This window comes from Triturus cristatus, chromosome 11 (assembly GCF_964204655.1).
Source record: "Triturus cristatus chromosome 11, aTriCri1.1, whole genome shotgun sequence".
Taxonomy (NCBI): domain Eukaryota; kingdom Metazoa; phylum Chordata; class Amphibia; order Caudata; family Salamandridae; genus Triturus; species Triturus cristatus.
This window is the reverse complement of record NC_140594.1, coordinates 389,291,459-389,310,534: the sequence shown is the minus strand read 5'-3', so window position 1 is coordinate 389,310,534 and position 19,076 is coordinate 389,291,459. Positions and strand designations below refer to the sequence as shown.

The 19,076-nt window shown below is 43.1% G+C and overlaps 1 long non-coding RNA gene across 1 annotated transcript in view; it reads right to left on the bottom strand.

Annotated features, from left to right (window-relative positions):
- Positions 1-13,613, bottom strand: part of LOC146784248 (uncharacterized) — a 44,365-nt gene extending 30,752 nt beyond the window's left edge. Inside the window, exon 1 of the long non-coding RNA XR_014970646.1 lies at positions 13,134-13,613. This is a non-coding gene — a long non-coding RNA (uncharacterized LOC146784248). The remainder of the gene's footprint in view (positions 1-13,133) is intronic.
- Positions 13,614-19,076: the final 5,463 nt, after the last annotated feature.

Genomic DNA, 19,076 nt, shown 5'->3' with positions numbered 1-19,076 from the left:
TGATGCCGTAGGAGGCACGGGAGGGGACGTCATTCTGAGGGTGTTAGATACAGTAGATACCAGTGGTAACGATAACCCCTCGGATAATACCAACAGGAAGCCTAGTTGTTGTGATAGTGAGAATTGGGTCCATTTGGCTGGCAAGACTGGGGTCCAGTCTTGTAATCACGTCCCCCCTGTTCCTACTAGCCCCATACCCTTATCCAAATCCTGTAGACAGAGTGCCTGTTCGATTGTATGCTGGAACATTGCGGGACTTTCATCAAAGGACATCTGTCTGGGATGGACAGAGTTCATTAATACTTTTAATATTGTATGCTTTCAGGAAACCTGGTGTGTGGACCCAATCAATTATAATGGTTTTGTTTCTTTTCATCTACCTGCCGTGGCCTCACAGTCGGGCAGGGGAAAGGGTGGGTTATTGGTTCTGATTTCTGTAGAAATACCCATCAAAGTTAAGAAACATGTTTTGGTTGGTGCACACTCCCAGATTTTATGGCTTCAACAGGAGCAGGGTAGAAATATCCTTTTAATTAATTTTTATAATAATATTTTTGACTGTTCGAGGTATCAGGTTGTACTTGCTTTGGAGTCTGCCATGGAAGACATCATAACCAAATTTGATATTGACTTTGATATCATTTGGTTAGGGGATTTTAACACAGTGGTGTGCCCCTTTGCTGCTCAAAGGGTGTGTGGTTTTATTAACCACTGTGGGGATGGTGTCCCCCACTTTCCTCATAACTCCTATGGTATTTCTTTGAATAAAATTCTAACTACTTATGACATGGAGATACTGGTTAACCAGGTTAACTCCTCAGGTGTAATTATTCCCACTTTCACGGGAAGGAATGCTAATACAGTAATTGATTTTATTTGTATGTCGTCCGGTATTAGCCCATGGTGTTGGGCCCCTGTGGTTGTGGACAACTTAATCAGCGATCAGGAGTGTACAAGATGCTATGAAGTTGCTTTTTAAACCTTACCCTGATGTTTGCTTTTTTACTGCTACTTTCCTCCTACAAGCTATCAAAGCAAGGCCCAGTATGCTTTTTTAATCATTTTTAAATGTTTTAACTATGCAATCTGTTTTGTAATCTTTCCATTATGGTTTTATGATTAATGTATTTGTTGTGTATTTGTTTTGCTTTTATGGACTTTGTGTTTAAGCTCCGAATAAAGCCTTATGAAAATGAAAATGAAAAAATGACTCACTTTCCAACTAGTTAAGCTGGCGTCAGTTCTCACAATGAGAGGAGCAAAAGGGAGTCAGTCACCACCACCCCACACAGATTTCCTTTTTGAAGCCTCCAATGAAGAGATTGAGTGATGGTCCTGAATACAGGGACCAGAGTATCTAGCCCAGGGTTTCTACTTGCCAGTGAAGAAGGAAATGACGAGTCAAAGGTTTCATATGGAAATGTGCCCATGGCACTACAAATAGTGATGGTGCCATATCTCCCTAAAACTATAACTACAGGCAAGCTGTTGCGGTTGGGGATAGCAGCAGACTGAAAAAATGAGATTGTAACTTTTGAATCCAATGAGGAGGAAGGAAATCATTGCCAATGAACCAGTCAAACACCCAGCAATGAACTCTAGTCATTGGCTGGGCTGGAGATGAAACTTGTCTATGTTAAGTAGCAACCCATGTTCCTGGAGGAGGACATATACCCAAAAATTGTCTAGACAAGCAGATGGAATAAGAGTGGATCCACCAGTCAGTCAGATAATGATATATATGGGTGCCTTCATGTGTAGGATTGCCACTAAAGGAGTGAGAGCCTTTGTGAACACTCAAGGGGCACATTTTAGGCCACCCATAAAGACCTGAAATGGGAAACGATCCTCTTGCATAGCAAACTGTAGGAGGTGTTGATGGATCTTTTTTAGTCAGGAACTGAAGAAAGCATCCTAAAGATGTATGGATGTCATGGTATCACCTGAAGAGATAACTGCAGTGGCAGTCCATGCAGGTAAGCGTGGTGGAGCGGGGGTGGGTGTTTGAAAGTGAAATACATCAGGATAAGGAATATAATATTAATAAATAATTAAAACCACTTACCTTGCACTCGCCCCATCGCCGAGCACAAGGTAAGTGGTTTTACTTATTCATTAATTTTATATTCCTTGTCCCGTCGTAAGTCACTTTCATCCCCCCGGCTACACCTCACCGCCCACCGCACTTACCTGCACTGACCGCCACTGGACAACTGCATTGATGTATTGAAGAGCATTATTCTGAAAGAGATTGTTCGAACAAACTTAGTTACCTCCTTCAGGTCTGTAACGGTACAAGAGTGTCAGAACCAACCAGGGCTCATGGGGACTTCAAAGTTGGCAGAAAGTTGGAAGCTGCTTCCCATCTTCACCCCAACATGTTATGCATCTCAGTTATTTGGGGGATGTTGGCAAGGGGCACTAGGTCAGCGATGGAGATTGTTTGCCCATCGCGCTGTCTGTCTTGTGCATGGATAGAGTTCATCCTGATTCAGAATTGTTCCCATCTATTTGTGGCCTCCATTTCGTAAATGACTAATTTCCCAATGCAAATGGTTGTCATTCACTTCTGGGTTAAAAGGGGTTCTAACATTTTATGAGTCAGCGCTGCATTCTAAGCTATGCCTGCCAGCATCGTAAGTACTGAGTTCTTCCACTACCAACTAGTTTCCTCACCGCCACCTTCATTCGTGTGTATTTTTTGTGTTTTGTCCTCCTCATTCAGGCACTTGTGTAACTGATGACTACTTAACTCACCCCAGTTATTCTTGCAGTTTCACCAGTAAGAGCCAATCTCCAGTGTCCACCTGGGCCAAGTTGCCTTCAGGAGTAATGATGGGAAGAGTATCTGCTTTTGGAGTTACCTTGAATAGTTTTAAGTGTTTATTGTGATATAAATGAGTTCATTAATTTACAGGAAGTGTTGTACTCCTTACTTTCTTATTCAAGGTGCCGGACCAACTTTGATCACTGCCTACCCTAACCTTGCTTCCCCTTATCCTACATCACCAATGTCTACAGAACAAACAGGATTGGGGGCGTTAGGAAATTGGTAGACTTGTGGATAATATGCACTATTCTTTACTCTGATCATCACAGAAACTCCCCTGATGGTTTGGGGACACAAAACTGGATGGAATAGACCCCTAGCCCCTTTCTCCTCTGGAGGGACTGCAGGGATTGTCCATTTTGGATGAGATCTTGAACCCCGGCTCTGGGGCCAAAGGGTGGACAGAAATCAGTGAGGAGGAGGATCTGGAGAAGCTTGATTGAGTGATAATTTCTCACAATGTCCAGGAACCATTGGTTTGAAGTGTCCTGCATTCAAGAGTTGTAGACAAACTTCAGTCCGTTCCACACCAGAGAGGATGAAGGGGGCCAGTGAGTCACTGATGCATAGCTATCAGTCATAATTCTCAAGAGGGAGGATTATTGCACTTTGTGTCAGATCCAGTACTACATCCTCTATCCCTGCCATTAAAGTACTTTCTCCCTGAGGCTGGACAAAGAGGAGAATGTTTGACAGAAGAGGGATATCAATTCACAAATAGGATTTAAGGAGACCCTAAGTTCCTTGTTTGACTGAATCCCTCAGGCAGGAACTGAAACGACATTGACCAAAAAAGAGTGTTTAAGATAAAATGACTTCTGAGCTCATTCTGCATGCCTAATACAGAGCCAAACATGACTGAAGATAGAACTCATGTAGACGTTGCTTTAAGAATATTTAAGGGAATATCAGATATAAACTAAATCTGCATTTTAATGATGTACAGCAGTCCAGCACAATCGAATCTGTGTTTCAAAGCAGTTATTAAGTATTGAAGATCCTTAATCAAGGACAGAGGAGTATTTTGCTGCATATGTCTGGATAGGATGGGTAAGAGTAGCTGCTGGATGCTGTCTCCTTAGGGAGAATTCACCCCTCTTGCCAACAGGAACATATGGAAAATTGGTCAGTGAAATAAAGGAGGAAAGAGCCAATCTTGAAGAAGTCAGGAAATTCTCAATTAAATTCTTCAAATACTTTTTTGCCCAGAAGTGAGGCACTGCTGCCTTGTAGGGGTCCTCCATTACAGAGAAGAACTTAATGAATATCACAGTGCACATGTGGTCCTTGTGATTCAGTGAGCAGAGAGCGAATGAAACATTGTCAGTAATGAGGAGGAAGGAAGGTATGAGCCAGGAAACCTCATATTAGAACAGAAATGGCAAACACCCCCTTTCAGAATGCATTTCTTAATCTATGTCCTTCTGGCTTCAGTTCAGGTGTTTCATCTACCTATGGAAAAGGTCCAGAATCCTCAGCAACTTCAACTCTTGTATGCTCCCCCACAGTAGATGCTGGTAGAAGAACTGGGATTAAAGATGGTGTAGGAAATCATTTTTCAAAAAATATGGAAGATAATGTGGCTTTGACTTCTGTTTTTGAAACAGAATTGCCTTACTATCCCCTAATGCTTCCCTTACTGGAACTTAAAAACGTACTTCTCCTTTCTGCCACCCTTCCCTGAACCCTAAAACTAGTACTGCCCCTAAACACTACCCTTCCCAAAAAATCCCATACTACCCTTTGACCGTTCTCATCCCTGGAACCTAAAAACACCAAATCACCCCTTAATGCTACCCTTCCTTGAACCCTAAAAAAACCCTTATTACCCTGTAACATTACCCTCCCCTGAACTCTAAAAGCACCCAACTACCCCTTAACACTACCAATGCCCTAACCCTACCAACTCTTACTAGTCCCAAGGTCCCTTCCCAACTCTAAATAGTCCTCTCTACTATTGCAGGAGTTCACCCCCTCGTTGCTATTCCCAGTATACATACCTTTGCCCCATGAGCAGGACATTTTTCTTTTTTTTGTAGCCACAGCCTTTTTAATTTTTTTCCAGTAGATTACATTTTTCACACAACCTTTTTCCCCACAGTATTTTTACTGCAAACCAGTCGTGTATGTGCGGGAGTTGATTGACCCACATGCGAAGGAGCAGTCACAGAGAATGTTCTGTTTGTTTTGGAAGTGTAATGAGGCTGAAGTTGTTTGAGCGGATGGGACTCGATGGTTGTTTTTTCTCTTGATGTTATTCAAGTGTACGGAGCTTTCCAAGTAACCAAAGGTAAGGCCGATCATTCTCAGAGTGTCTCTGGGCCAGGTGTACCACCCTAAATTGCATGCGCAAATGGATTTGCGACCCGTTTGCGCATGCAAAGAGGCCCAGGGCCATGTACAATTCCTAAATAGCGAGTCGCAATTTATTTGCGACTCGCTATTTAGGAATTGCGAGTCGCTATTAGGACGGGGCGTTCCCTTCCTAATTGCGTGCGCAAAGCAATGTATGAATGTTTTGTGACAGCAATTGTGGTCGCAAAACACTTGCAGATTACCACTCTCTTCAAGGGGGGGGGTAATCTAGTCGCAATTTGGAAGGGGTCCCCAGGAGACCCCTTCCACTTTGTGACTGTCTTTAAAAATATTTTCTAAGGGCAGGCAGTGGTCCCAGGGACCACTACCTACCCTTAAATAATGAAACAAAAACATTTCATTATTTTATTTTAAATGCATCCCATTTTCCTTTAAGGAAATCGGGCTGCATTTTAAACAAACGGCTTTATTTAAAAGCAGTACCAGACATGGTGGTCTGCTGAGCCCAGCAGGCCACCATCTCTGGGAGGGCCTGTCATTTCCAATGGGCTCGCAAATTGTGAGAGGCTCATTAATATTCATGAGCCTCGCAATTTGCGACCCCATTGGGAATCGCAAACAGTGTTAAGCGTCTTTTCACATATTCTCTCTTTACAATTATTGAGTGTTTACCACATCATATACTGTAGCATGCAGGCCCCTGCAGGCATTTGGTTGACTAAATGTAGTAAAATATGCCGCAATGCTATCAGAATTGTTTTGCAGAACACTCTTCTTAAATACAGTGCAGTACTGTTTTCTTAAAAGTAGGGGGGGGGCATTATCACACATAATTCCATGTAGCGTAATCACATGGAATTACCTAAATATTCAGCCAGATTATGCAGAATTCTGCGAAAAAGTAATTCTGCATTTAGTGCTATTTCCGTAGCGCAAAAATGCCCCCTCATATCCAAAATAAACATGTGGATGCACTTTGCGCTGATAAAGAATGCAGCATACACCCCACCATATATAGCGAACATGAGCAGCCAGTTGTGCTCGCTAAATGTGCACTTGAGGTAAGATTTTCTCCCATCTTACTTCTGGCATTTTGCGCTATGAAAATTGTGCTAAATGCAACAGAGCACAAACAGAAGAGCAAGTAGCCACTAACACTCTCTATTCCGCCCTACATTACTCTTAATTACACGAGGGGTGTAATCACGTTATTATTGGTAACGCGTCAGAGAGTAACGTGGAATTACTGAAACTACTCCGATTACTCCAGTTTAATTAAAATGACTCCCAGGCCTACCTAAAAGCCTGCTGCACTTTTTCTGAGGAATATTTTCAGTATCAATTATGCGATTTTATTCATTTTAACAAGGGAGCCTTCAGTAATGAGCTCTTCAGTGAAGAGATCTTGTAGTTTATGGTGAGCAGGTTCTCGACACGCATTCAACAGGTCGCACAAGTCCTCATTGAGGTGGTCTGTCCTTCTCCAGCGAGGAGGTCCAGCAGACCAGATTCAAAAGTTCTCTCAACAACTGTGAACTGGCGCCCCAGCCTTCAGTGAGAAGGCCTCTGTTGTGCATGTATTTGTATCTCCAGGGTGTGGGATGCACAGCTTCCTGTAAGGAGTTCTGTCAGCTTCCAGAGAGGGGCTTGATAACAGAGTTGTGTGTGTGGAGGGGATCTTGAGAGTAGGAGAGCTGGATGAGAGGATCCTGTGCTCACTTTTGATCCTGGGTGGGTGGACGGGAGGATTCACACACACACATGTGCATGTCGGATTGGCTGGTGCAGCTGAGCTGTTTTACACATAAAAGTGGGCACCTAGTATTTAAACACACACCTTGTGACCCCACTGGCTATTGACTCTATTCTTTTTTATTTTTTTATATGTTTTTATTGAGCATGGCATACAATAAAATATTTCTTTTTACAATCAGATGTTAAAATACAATTAGATGTTTGAAGTACAATTAACAATACAGAAAAAACAATGAAGAAGAGGGACTCTCAGTAGTATTCAATAACCTCTATACTGCCATATTCAATTTTCCTTTTTGACAAAAGTGTACAGAAATTTCAACTAAAGTGCAATAGCCATAGAAAGTGCAAGATGCTTATTAACTCTTCATATCTAATGAATACTATTTCCACAAGTAAAGTGCAAATACTTATAAATATGCTGACTGAGTCCATTTAAATAATCATATAAAACATTTTCGTTTTAATCCCCTTTATCCTTTTCTAAATTTTCAAAATATCTCCAATTCACTTCAAATTTTTTGAGAGCTCCTACTCTGCTACCATATGCTTTTTCGAATTTGTAAATCCTTTTCATTTTATTATACCATTTCAATGGGGAGGGTACATCTCTAGACTTCCAGTTCTGCAATATTAATGATCGAGCTACAGTACAAGAGATATATAAAAATACTTCTTCAGCCTTGGTCATTAACATATTTTCCTTGGATATACCAAACAAGGCTGATTCTCTTTCAGGCTGTAGTCTCTTTCCAATTGCCAAATTTATATCTAAAAAGACTGCCTCCCAGAAGGGTTGGATTTGGGAACATGTATAAAATATGTGATGCCAACCTCCCTGACCATTAATATGACACCTAAAGCAGCGATTTTCGACTTCCACATACCGTTTCCCCAAAGCTTCTGGAGTCATATAGGCCAGCCATCGAGATAAAAAGGCCATCTTTTTAAAATTAGCTGCACGCAGGGTTTTATTTCCAAGATGGCATATTTTTTCCCACTCTCTGGTTGACAAAACACATTGTGTTTCATTAGCTATTTTAGCTAAATGTTTATCGATTAATTGTATATGACCTTGATTGTGCATTAGTTTATACCATTTTCCCATACCCTTCGTTCCTGCCCCATACAGGGCTGCCATTCGATTGCTTACTGGGTTAATAAAGCCTTCCATACTACTCAAAAAATAAACAATCTGCAAATATATGAAGAAAATAGGTAGATTGGGACTTTTAGCTCTTGCTGTAACTTCCTGCCATGAAACTAATCTATTTTGGGTAATAAAGTGTCTTAGCTCCTTAAATCCATAGTTTGCCTAATTTATTAAATGATTGTATCTAATTCGAAGACCTAAGCATGAGCATTCCCCTATACTTAAATATTGCAGCCCCGAGGAGCCCTCTTTTTAAAAAAAGGACTGAAGTCTAAATGAATAAGTTCCTATTGTCTTATATCTAACTTTCTTTGGACATTTAGAGGTTTTTAAAAATACACAAAGTTGAGAGCCGGCTTCCAACATCATTTTATCCAAAAAAAAAAGTATCTCTATTGGATTTTGGTCTTATCAGTCCTGCCACTATATCTAGGAAGGCTGCCTCATAATATGTTTTTATATCCGGTAGGGCAAGCCCCCCCTGGGCGATTGGGAGTTGAACCACTGCTCGTATAACCCTAGATACCTTATTTCACCAGATAAAACTCCTAAACATCATCTCTATTTCTTTAAAAAAAGATATATTAATTCTAATAGGAAGATTGCTGAATAAAAACACTAATAGCGGAACAATAGACATTTTGATTAGTGAAACCCTGCCTATAATCGAAAGGGGGATTAGCAGCCACTGATCTAATAGCTTCTTGATTTTATTTTTCATTTTAATATAATTTAGATGGAATAATTGATGATATTGAGTGGTTACGAAGATCCCGAGATATCTAATTGGATCTGGTTTGGCTGCTTGTAGCCTCAAGCCTGGAGGAAGGGAATCAATATCTATATTCACAGCCAAAACTTCGGTCTTATTTGAGTTTATTTTATACCCCCCAATTTGCTCATATTTATTAAATTCTCTTAAAACCTTCTCTATATTTTCCTTATTGGGCTTCAGATATAAAACTATATCGTCTGCAAATAACTTCAGTTTAGTCATTTGAAGGATGGGGGGTAAAATTCCAGTGTTATTTCTTATTTTGACTGCAAGAGGCTCGATGAAAAACGTAAAAAGTAATGGCGAGAGGGGACAGCCTTGTCTTGTCCAACGATTTATTGATATTGATCCCGCTTGTTTTGCATTTATTAAAATCTGGGCCGTCGCCCCCTTATAAATATTTCGTAACATATTTACTATCTGGACTGGAAAGCCAAAATATCGAAGGGCTAAAAACAAAGTGGACCAATTAACTAAATCAAATGCTTTTTCAGCATCTACCATTATGATACATGCTGGAGTTAGAGTAGTATTAAAATAATCCAGGGCTTGTATTAGGTATTCCGTATTGGCTGCCATAAATCGTCCAGTTATAAATCCTGTCTGGTCTTTGTGAATGGTTTCCTGAGCAGCGAAGGAAAAACGCTCGGCCCATATTTTCATAAAAATCTTATAGTCCGAGTTTAAAAGACTTATTGGCCGATAGGAGTTTACATCTTCGGGATTTGTATCTTTTTTTACAAAAGACACAATTATTGATTCTTTAAAGCTTGTGGGTATTAACCCTCCCTGTTAAATAAAATTAAATAGCCTTTGCAGGGGTTTTAATAGTTCTGTTGAAAAACTTTTATAGAATTCGATAGGGAATCCATCATTCCCACATGCTTTTGCGCCCGCTGTTTTTTTTATCGATATTGAGATTTCATCTAGCTTTATATCCATTCCGAGTTGCTCTATTCGATTTTCTGTAAGTTTACAAAGATCTATGTTTGCAAAATATTCTCGGATTATCTCCTCCCCCACTAAATACTCTGTGGAATATATATCTTTAAAGTGTTGTAGAAAAATCTGTGAAATCTCATCTCTATCCTCTTCTACTCTGCCATTGTGGGGATTCCAAATCTTCACTATTTTTGCTGCCTCCTGTTTATTCCTAGTAGCGTTAGCCAGAAGCTTTCCTACCAGCTGACTCTCTTCATATACCCTTTGCTGATACATATTTGAGCTGTTGATTTCCTCTAATAAAAAAAAATCTCTAAGAGCAGCTCTCACCTGCTCAAATTTATTAGGAAGCTGTTGTAGATGTAGAGCATATTCCTGTTCAACTGCTTTTTCTAATGTATCTATCCTTGATCTCTGATTCCTTGCCTGAGCAGCTGTATAGGCAATATTCTGTCCATGTACAGCTGCCTTAAATCCACCCCATATAGAGAAAGGTTCCGCAGTTCCTTCGTTGATTTTAAAATAATCTACAATCCATTTCCTCAAACTTTCGACCCATTTTTGATCCTGGAGCAGAGTGCGGTCCAGTTGTCACCTGGGTCGCTCTCTGCTCCCGGTCTCCAACAGAATCTCAAGCTCGACCTTTGCATGGTCTGAAAAGGGATTACAGCCATTATCTACTTTAACTATTTGGAGGGATCTCGATATCAAAAAGAAATCGATCCGAGAAGCGGTTTGAAAACGATATGAATGACAAGTAAATTTTGTCTTTTCTGGATTTTTAGCACGCCAGGGGTCTATTAACTGATATTCTTGTTTCAAGGCTTCGATGATTTTCAAAGTTTTTGGTTTTAGTTGTTTTTTGTTTTTGTTAGATGTATCTCTCTTTAAGTCTTGTATAAAATTAAAATCCCCTCCCAATATAAGCTGCCCCGAAGCTCCTCTTAAAAGCCCATTTATTTTGACCAGACTGATCGTATCGTCTGACACTGGTCCATAATAATTTACAAAATTAATAATCTGCCCTTGTATCTTAACTGAGACCTCTATCCATCTCACCAGTATATCTCTTTGGACTTCTAATATTTTCCAGGGTAGTTTTCTTGAAAAATAGATTGCTACACCTCTCTGGGCCAAGCCAGCTGATGCAAAAAATGCATATGAGAAGTATCTGGGTATATATACTTTGGGAGAGTTTGATTTTAGATGGGTTTCCTGAAAAAATATTACTTGAGGATTGCAGGATATCAACCACTTCATCAGGGCCCCATACTTTGGTTTGTTCAACATCCCGTTGATATTGACTGATAAGATTTTGCATTTATTAATTGCCATTGAAATTCTGTATTTCTATATTTATCTCAAACATCTGATTGTAATAAAAACTGCCACTTTGCACTTGCACTTGCTCTATTTTTCCTGTTTTATACCCCACACCCTTTAACCCTTCCCTTATAACCCCCTCTGAATGTGGAATCCTCCCCACCAACCACGCTGACCACATCCCCCACCCTCCTCTTCTCTGGGTGTCCTGTTGTTACACCCGAGTGATCACACATCCCGGCAATCCCAGCAAATTTATTTTTCATCATTTTCTTTTTTTCCCCTTCTTTCCTCCTTTCTTCCCTCCTATCCTTCTCCCTTCTTTCTTGAATCAAAGAGAAAGTCTTAATCTTAGACCGATCAAGCCTAAGATGCCGGACCTTCTGAGATTTCATTCAATAATTTCTGTGCTTCCCCCAAATCAGAGAACATATAAAACTTGCCCCTTATCAATACTCTCAATTTGGATTGCTGAGCAATGGTTGCTTGAGCTCCTCTGGCTTTAAACAAACACAGCATCTTAACAAATTCTTTCCTTCTCCGAGCCGCGGTCGCAGTCATATCAGAAAAAATACGACATTTTACATTTTCGTTTACTGAAAACTGCCTCTGTTGTATTGCTTTAGTCAATATTTTTTCCTTGATTCGAAAATCAGCAAAATTTAGCAGTATTGTACGCGGCATCGTGGAATTGGGGAAAGGGCGAGCTGGGACTCGATGGGCTCTTGTAATAGTGAGGTCGCCCTCAAACTCTGGAATAACTTTTTGTTTTATAAATGCGTCAACCCACTGCAGAGTTTGAGAGCCCTCCATTCCTTCTGGAATCCCGACTAATCGTAGATTAGATCTCCGTGAATGGTTTTCTAATTCTTCCATTTTATTCTCGAGGAAGTTTTTGCTCTTCACTGCAGCGTTTGCTTCTTTCATTACAATCGTCATTTGATCTTCCAGTACCGAAATCCTTGCCTCCGCCTCTTGAAGTCTGATTGGAAAACCTAACATTGCATCTTCAATTTTTTCCAGACGGGCATGGACGATATTTAACTCGGTTTTCTGTGATGTTTTCAGCTCGCGGAGTTCTTCTAATATCAAGTTTAGCATATCCTTAATATCCATCTTACCTTCTCCGATGAATTGCCGTCTAGGACTATTACCAGTCAGAGGAGATAGGTCGTGGGCTACGGTATTATTCCTATTAACCTCAGAATTTGTTTGAGGATCTTGCCACAATGTTTCAGTGATGCTATCATCCGCTATGGTATCATTCCTATTAACCTCAGGGTTTGTTTGAGGATCATGCCACAGTGTTTCAGTGGTACTGTCATCCGGAAGAACTGGATTACCAAGAAAAACGGGGGTATTGGCGGTCTGATCCAGTGCTTCAAATATTTTTGCTGTTTCTTCTAGGGTTCCCCCCGAGCCTCTCTCATTTAGCCCCAGCGCAGAGGTTGTTGGGATCTTACATCCATCCACAGATGGTCTTTCCATTGGAGAAGAGTTCCCCCGCGGGGTGGCTTGTACATCTCTTTGCCCCCTTGAAATAGCTCCTACTGTCAATACTGGTGCTGAACTTGGTCCCTCCATACCATAAGATTTTTGTGGTGCTTTTGAACATACCAGGGAGGGCTGCAAGATGGCTTTTTTAGAGAACAGCGCAAACTGCTTTGGTTCTTTTGCTTCGCCTAGCGTTTTTGAGCTTTCTGGAGGTATCGCAATCTGCTGAGATACACCATTATTTACTGTCAATTTTGTCTCTTTAACTGTCTCTACCAGGGCTTCTGGTGTAGATGTTACATCAAGGAGTGACTCCTCATCAGAGCTTGAAATATCTGAGCCTGCCTAATTACGGGCTTTCTCCTTGTTGACCATTCGAGTCGCCTCTTTAGCAAGAGCTCGACGTGTTTTGGCCTTTAAACGTGCATTTAGTAATTTTCCCATCTTGGCACTTAAAAATAACAATGGTCCTGAGACCAATGTCAAACAAAGTCAGTTTCCCCCCCCCCCCCCCCCCAAAAAAAAAAAAAAAAAAAAAGGGCTACCTTATATCAAGATGGGGGGGGGGGTGTCCTCCGTTGTGGCCAGAAATCCTCTAGATGTACTGCTCTCTACATCCTTGTAGCCTTCCCCTTGGTGATCTCCTGTCCAGCCACTCCAATCCCAGTCACTGCAGCCAAAGGAACTTCGTCAAATGAGTCTGCTCGCAAAAACACCCATTCTTTCCCAACAATCAGGCCACAGCTCTGCCGTTCTATCGCTGCCACATCCACAGCGGTATACACGCCATTATTGAAGCCCCCGTGTATCTCCGCGGATCAAAGGAATCTCACCGCCGGTACCGCCAGTGTAGATTTCGCCGGAAAACGGCCGGAAAAACGCCGAAAATCCTGCTCGGCAGATCTGCCGAGAATCAAGCAGCTCCACTCCGCCCTCAGGGATCGCTAGAATTCGCCATTGCTGGGTGCCGGGTTGCAATCACGTGGGGCTAAGCGGAGGCGTGGAACTCTGCCGCCCGCTTCATCACCCGGCTATTGACTCTATTCATTGAGAAAATGCTATCTGCTCACCTGGAGAACCTATGGTGAAATTCACACATGTAATTCTGTGGATAGTAAAGGGCGCAGCTTTGCTGATGCCATTTGTTCAATCTCCTGTTGGTGGACAATTGGCAACTCTCTCTTCTTTTTGTATGTCTGCTGAGGGTGAGGGGCCACGTTTTGCTTAGTTGTGTCTGTTTCCACAGGGGCACTGAATACAATGGGATGGGCTTTAGTGTAGCATTCATTAGAATAGATTGAAGCCCAGACTTCCAATAATGTTCGTGGCCCTAAAAGCAGAATAAAGACATTTTGGGCAATTGCAAGTAATGAAACAAGTGTTGGATCTCAGCACCAGGATATACTGCTGGGTGAGTTGTGCACTATACAAATACACATCACATACCATCACATACCATAACATAACAAAACATCACTTCAGCTCATGCACGCGCCCAAAATTGAATTTCTATTTTTGTGTGCAAGTGCTTCCCATCAATAACTGCACAATCTCGTTTAACCAATCTATTCCTCTACATGCATTCACTCACTTGTCAATGTCCTGCTAAGTACTCTAACCCTCTCTCTCCATCTATCTCCTACGCAGCCTAACTCTTGTAAATTACTAACCTGCCTTCTGGTGCAAGTTGATGAAACTTCGGCGACATCCCCCTCATACACACTCTGCTGACAACCTGACTGCAGCACTTATAAGAATTGTCACCCAAGACCCGATTAAACAATTCCTTGCCTCCTGGTGTCTCTCCAAGCCCATCCTAAATTTCTGCTGCTGCTCTTTCAGCCGGATCGAGCATCAATTTCACAGGTTCCCTCAGGGAGTATCCTACCTCCTAGCTGCTCACACAATTATCTATCATGCATCCTAATCAATGTCCGATCATTAGAGAGGAACGTGGTCCATATCCATACCCTCATATTCTAAATCTCCTTTTCATCACATAAACCTGGCTCCTACATGGAGGTAGGCGCGCAACGCCCCTGTGTGGGTGTCTGTCCCAGGGAAAGCCTGGGCGAAGTACGGCTGGAGAAGAGGGCATCAGAACAAACATTTTCTTTTTCCGACACCTTGATCGAATATATGTCGTTACTACGCATTCCGTTGCAACGCATGCCTTTACCACGCATGCGTTACAACGGAATGTGTTTTCCACGCTTTGCCGTTACCTCGATTTTACCTTTACTCCGCTTTTTCTTTTTTTGGGGGGGAGACCCCCCCAAGCCCCCTTTCTTCTTTTTTTTCTTTTTTACGCAGATCTCCGCCGACACTGAAAACGGACTGATGTTTTTTTTCGGATTACGATTACGTTGTTCCGTGTTGACGTTGCTTGCGTGGTGAAGATGGTCGTTGAAGCATTACGCGTTGTGAAGACGTTTACGAGGTAAGTGTATCGTTGTAAACGTAATGCGTAGAAAATGCTTCGTGGTAAAGGCTGTTTCCCCCTTCATCTTATCGTGCTTCTGCAATGTCCTCAAAGGAGGCGAAGGAGGTCCCAGATGAACACTTTGCCAGGGCCGGTTTTCGCTCCCAGTCCGGCCCTGACAACATCCAGGACCAAGACCTCACAGTGGGGGTTCTAATTCTGCCAGGTGGTGAGCTTTACTGATCACCGTTGTTTGAAAGAGAGATAATGCATGTCCACCAACCCTGCTGTAAGAGACTGCGTCTGCACTTCACAGGCAATCTCTGCCATCTTCCTGTGCTTTCAAGCAAACAAGGCAGAAATAGCAAACACACATCTACGGGCAAAATATTGCATTTACACACATATTCGTCATTTACCACCAACTATTAGTGGTGGTAAATAACGAATCCCCACACACACCACACAGTCCCCCTACATCTCATTTCTGTATTCGGAATTTCCCGAATCGGTAAAATTACCGAATCGGTAATTTTACCGATTCGGTAAATTCCGAATACAGAAATAGTCCCCCTACATCTCAAAAGCCAAAATACCGGTCGGTAACGGTATAATTACCGAAAATCGGCCGTTACCGACCGGTATTTGGCTACCTACATGAGGCCCTTAGTGATTTGCCCATGATCACAGGATATTGGGCTGACGCTGGGATTCAAACTCCCCAGTTCCAAAGTCAGCAACTCAGGCTATAATGCCACATCTCGTAGATTATTATTGGCGTCAGTGGCTGCTGGTAACCTTTGAAAGTGATAGGGCGTAATGGCCTCAAAAAAAAATATTGCCTCACTCATACTCACTTCCTATCACATTTAGCGCCAGATTACCAAACATTTTGTGCTGGTTTTGCATCTTAAAAGGGACACAAACCTGCACAAAATGTGTTTTTTTATTTACTTTCCAATGCAAAACTGGAAAGTTGCCTGAAAGTAATGAAAAGCAGTGCAAATCGCTGATTTTCTTTACTTTGTGTCAAGGGAGTGTTATATGGGTGGTAACACCCATGGTTCTTGATGCAAAATTCTATCTACTAACAACAGTAGACAGGGCATTGCACCAAAAATAAACGCCACTACTTGAAAACAGGCATTAAAAAGGAGAAATGCTTTTATTTCTCATAACTTTTCCCACTTTGCATGAGTACTACACTGTACAGCACACATGTGAAGTAGGAATAGTTTTAAAGTTAGACAAAGCATAGTATTTTGTGCTGGGACGGCACCCTTCTTGTACAAAACCTATGCTAAGACTCAAACAGATGTCTGTGTGGTGGTTGGCCGCCTAATTGTGTGCCAGCTATAAGGAGAGGGCAGGATAGTGCCAAATCTTTGTACATATGGCGCTTTCCGTCTCTCTCCCTCTCGCGCAAAGCAGCAACTTTGGGTGCTGTTCTGCATTGTGTGAAAGTTTTGATAATCTCGGTCTTAGTCTCTTTGCCCTCACTGACTCTAATTCACATTCTTTCACTTGCACATTCTCATTCATATTTATTCCCACTCACTGTTACTCATACACAAATGTACTGATACTCACTGGTTCTCATTTTCACTTGCTAACACACTTTCACACACTCACTAACGCTGGTCCCTAGTACAACTGCAACTGCTGCACCATTGACAGCTACACTCACTTCTCACTTCCCCACCCTCTCACAACCTCCAATCAGTCACTCGTTCTAACACACTCATTTTCCTTCACTCACCCCATCATACTCACTTTCACTTATTCAAACACACTCTCAAACACAGTCTCACTTTCACTCTCATTGAAACGAGTTCTTACACAGAGAGAAGTAGGTTCTTGTGCATACAGAGACAGGGGAGCTCTGCCAACTGCTCAACAGACCTCACCATCTTGTAGAGTTGAACTCAATCTCGGCCCTCGGCCGACCCGACGGACCTGAAAAACTACCAGCGCATCTCTCTCCTTCCCTTTGCATCCAAAGTCACACAGAGATTCATCAACACCCAACTGACCACCTTCACTGAAGAAAACACCATCCTTGACCCCTCCCAGTCCGGATTTCGCAGCAATCACAGCCCGAGACCGCCCTCCTTGCCGTCACCGATGACATCCGCATGCTACTCGACCAGGGCCACACTGCAGTCATCATCCTACTAGACCTCTACGCAGTCTTCCACACGGTCTCCCACTGGACTCTTGCAGCCAGACTCCACGACGCCGGTATACATACAGGGTAACGCCCTCGATTGGATCTGCTCCTTTCTCTCCGGAAGAACCCAAAGGATCAGACTGCCTCCCTTCCTCTCCGAACCTACTGAGATCAACTGCGGAGTACCCCAAGGATCCTCGCTCAGCCCCACATTCTTCAACATCTACATGGCCCCCCTCACCGCCATCGTCAGACAGTATGGGCTCTGCATAGTATCCTACGCCGACGACACCCAGCTCATCCTCTCTCTCACAAAGAACCCCAACGACACCAGACTCAGCTTCCAAAAAGGAATGAAAGATGTTGCAGCCTGGATGAGCAACAGCTGCCTAAAATTGAACTCGGAGAAGACAGAGGTCATCGTCCTCGGACCCTCCCTGTTGGACTTGGCCCTTTCTGCAGGGTCATCCCTGAACTTTTTTTGTTTGCCTTCCTCCTATATTTTTTCTGACCTGTTGGCTGTTTTATGACTCTGGGCACTTTACCACTGCTGATCAGTGCTAAAGTGCATATGCTCTCCCTATTGTAAATTGCTATATTGATTGGATTCCATGATTGGCTTATTTGGTTTACTGTCAGACCCCAGTAAAGTGCACCAGGAGTGCCCAGGGCTTGTAAATACAAATGCCGCTGGTGGGCTTGCAGCACTAGTTGTGCCACCCACAGAAGCGGCCTGGTAAAATGTGTCTAGGTCTGCCATTGCAGAACCTGCGTCCAGTCTGGTACTGTCATGCTGACTGGCAAGTGCACCCACTTGCCAGTCCCTAAACCTTCCCTTAACTTGCTTGCCTAACCATTTCAGCCCGCCTCTGCGCTGATGTGTATCTGCTGTCTGGCTTGTGTGAGTGACAGGGCTGGGGAATCCCAGAGGGGCAGGGCTAGGTAGCCTGGTGGTGAATAGAGAGATTGACATATAGATGGGTGGGAGGATTACACCTGGACTCTGAATAGGGATGTGCTCTGCCACCACAATGCTGGCTCCACCCCCTGTGGAGCGTCTGATGACTCTGCCCTGCACGCTGAAAGAAGAAGCCTGCATCATGTCAACAAAGTGCTCAGAAACCGGACCGAACTAGGCAAGGGCCCCACTGGCCTGCAAGAACAAAAGAAATGGTGTGTAAATGTAGGAGCCCTGCTCCTAAGAAATCAGATCCTGTCCTGCCAAGAAGAAACCTCTGTCCGACGAGGAGGAACCGGGAAAGCTGCATGGAGAAGTACTGTCCCTGACCTGGGGGATTGGCCTGCAGTGGTTGCCTTGCTGCTGAAGAAGAGGAAGAAAAGACCAAAGAAACTTTTATTTTACTTGTGCTAAAGATCTCCAAGGGCTTGTGAGTGAGCTTGCCCCCTGAACGAAGTCCCAGGACCAGTGGACTTCACCGCCGTGAGAGCGCACCAGAAAACTGACTGTTTTCCCCGTAATCCTGAAGCGAACTGCTGTGTATGCCCCGACGATCGAAGCGTACCCCCCCTGGAAGCCTGCACCAAGCTGTCCAGCCCGAACAAAGTGACTAAGGCCCCTCTACGAGCTGTAGCTCGCACCGCAAAGGAAGGTATCGTCCGGCCTGAGCAACACGACTAACAGGCCCCTACGAGCCGTAGCTCGCACCGTAACGGAAGGACTGTGAACCGTACTTGCTTCTATCCCCTACGAACCGTACTGCCCAGCGTACACTCCTTTCCACTGCTTTGGGAAGGCTGCGGTGCGTACGGTAGTCGCGTACGTCTCCCCTGAGCAGAGCGTACTGTTCGCTTGTGTCTAGCACTTCAACTCAAGATTGCCGATCTCACGGTATGGCGCGAACGCCGTGACAAACATTAAAAGCACCGTACCTACGC